The sequence below is a fragment of the Nerophis lumbriciformis genome, linkage group LG21 (assembly GCF_033978685.3).
Source record: "Nerophis lumbriciformis linkage group LG21, RoL_Nlum_v2.1, whole genome shotgun sequence".
NCBI lineage: Eukaryota > Metazoa > Chordata > Actinopteri > Syngnathiformes > Syngnathidae > Nerophis > Nerophis lumbriciformis.
This window is the reverse complement of record NC_084568.2, coordinates 43,912,495-43,915,284: the sequence shown is the minus strand read 5'-3', so window position 1 is coordinate 43,915,284 and position 2,790 is coordinate 43,912,495.

The window sequence follows — 2,790 nt, the reverse complement described above, 5'->3', positions numbered from 1 at the left end:
ATCAGTACATAGTTTGGTTGCGCTCCTCCTGAGTGCGAGGCCTCGCCCTCCTCGAGGGGTTGTCCTTCAGCAGCTTCCAGTCAGGGATCCAATGTACTGCTTGTATTTTTCAAAGAAAGTCTCAGATAAGCACACAGAATTGTGAAACTGCTTCCCGCTCTATAAAATGGTCCGATTGACAAAAGTCACCAGGAAAGGAATGATGGCTTTTGTGGCGAAAACGCTTGTTTATGATAGGAGCGTGCTAACTCAGCCTCAGATTAATGGATAACCAGAGCGATGCTCAATGTTACGCTGACCCCGATCAGGACCATGCAAAAGTGTGAACAAAACCTATTTGCTTTGATAATGAAACGCTCAGCATTCCCCAGGTGTGAGGAGTGTATGTTGTCAGCACAGTGGTTTGCTTGCTAGAAGAGCAACATTTAATACTCAGCACTTTGTTGTTTATCAGTGCTAACCTCCCGTTCAAGACGAGCTGTTCTGCTTTGTGGAGCAAAGCCGCGATACTCACTCATGGTGGGGCTTGTTTGACTATCACCACGCTTTTTCCACACTGCAGATAAAGATGTCACCCGGTGATAATATTGATTTTTATTACTTATTCTCCATTGCTCAACTTGACAGAGTTGCCTTCTTGCCAAGTCTGCTCAAAAGGTGTGGATGTGTTTTGTCTTTGGATAGAATTGTTGAATGCAGGCAGTGTTAACGTGATGTTTCGGACTTGCAGTCATCAAGGAAACATTTACATGTGCTTTATCGATGGCCCACTTGTCATAAAACACGCAGCCAGTAAAACTGGCCCGCTAGATCAATAAAGATGGATGGAATGTGTGTGTGCGTGAGATCTGGACTTTGCTTTACACATTGTGGTATTTTTCCATGAAAAGGTATTATTGTAGCAAAACTATTTGCAAATGCATATCTCAATCTGTGCGTCTGTAATCCAATGTATGTGTCTCTGTATTGTGTGTATCTAAATCTGTGCGTCTGTAATCCAATGTGTGTGTCTCTGTATTAGTGTGTGTGTCTGTGATCCAATGTATGTGTCTCTGTACTAATGTGTGTGTATCTAAATCTGTGCATCTGTAATCTCTGTACTAATGTGTGTGTCTGTATCTCAATCTGTGCGTCTGTAATGCAATATATGTGTCTCTGTATTAATGTGTGTGTCTGTATCTAAATCTGTGTGTGTTTGTAATCAGATCAGCGTAATAAAAAAATCTGTCGTATTTCAGTCTGTGTAAAAAAAAAAAAAGTGTGTGTATTCCGATTTGTGTGAAGCACAAACCTGATTTTTTGTTTTTTTTTACACATGACTTGTGAGACTTGTAAAAGGTGTGTATTAGTGCAGTGATGTGAGCATGTAAAAAGACTTCTCACAGGAGTCAGCACCTTGCACACACACATGTTGTACTGTAGAAACACAACATGGCACTTTCTCCATCACTAACTCACAAGTATTTGACTTTTCTTCCAAGAAATTGTCAGTCATGTTATGTGTGAACACGTAGTGTTGAGTCAGCGTGTTGCTGAGAGGTATATATATATATATATATATATATATATACAAACCTTGTTTCCATATGAGTTGGGAAATTGTGTTAGATGTAAATATAAACGGAATACAATGATTTGCAAATCCTTTTCAAGCCATATTCAGTTGAATGCACTACAAAGACAACATATTTGATGTTCAAACTCAAAACAATTTTTTTTTGCAAATAATCATTAACTTAAAAGAGTGCGGGTAATAGACTGGCCTGCCTGTAGTCCAGACCTGTCTCCCATTGAAAATGTGAAGCCTAAAATAGCAGAAGGGAGACCCCCGGACTGTTGAACAACTTAAGCTGTACATCAAGCAAGAATGGGAAAGAATTCCACCTGAGAAGCTTCAAAAATGTGTCTCTTCAGTTCCCAAACCTTTACTGAGTGTTGTTAAAAGGAAAGGCCATGTAACACAGTGGTGAACATGACCTTTCCCAACTACTTTATATGTTGTCTTTGTAGCATATTCAACTGAATATGGCTTGAAAAGGATTTGCAAATCATTGTATTCCGTTTATATTTACATCTAACACAATTTCCCAACTCATATGGAAACGGGGATTGTATATATATATATATATATATATATATATATATGCGTGTTTACTTCTGTGATATCATGTGATACAAGCAGTCTTGCGTGTTAACTTGTGTGTAATTTCATGTGCGATACAAGCAGTCCTGCAGCGTGTTAACTTGTGTGTGATATCATGTGCGATACAAGCAGTCCTGCAGCGTGTTAACTTGTGTGTGATATCATGTGCGATACAAGCAGTCCTGCAGCGTGTTAACTTGTGTGTGATATCATGTGCGATACAAGCAGTCCTGCAGCGTGTTAACTTGTGTGATATCATGTGCGATACAAGCAGTCCTGCAGCGTGTTAACTTGTGTGTGATATCATGTGCGATACAAGCAGTCCTGCAGCGTGTGGACAGCCAGTTAACCTAAGTAAACATGCTAGGCTACTGGGAGCTAGTAGCAGCTAAACATATGTAATAATAATTAGCACGTGTCAATATAATCAAGTATCAAATAATCATAGTTGCATTTTACTTACACATACAAAGTCTCCGAGGCAGAAGTGTTATTAGAAAGTATCCAGTAACAAACGTGTCTGCATCATCACTACCACTCCACTTCAATTTACCAGCGTTAAGTCCATTTCAGACTACCTGGTAATATACCTGACCATTGTTCTCATTTCAACATATCACACTTGCTGATTGTGTAGATTTACATGT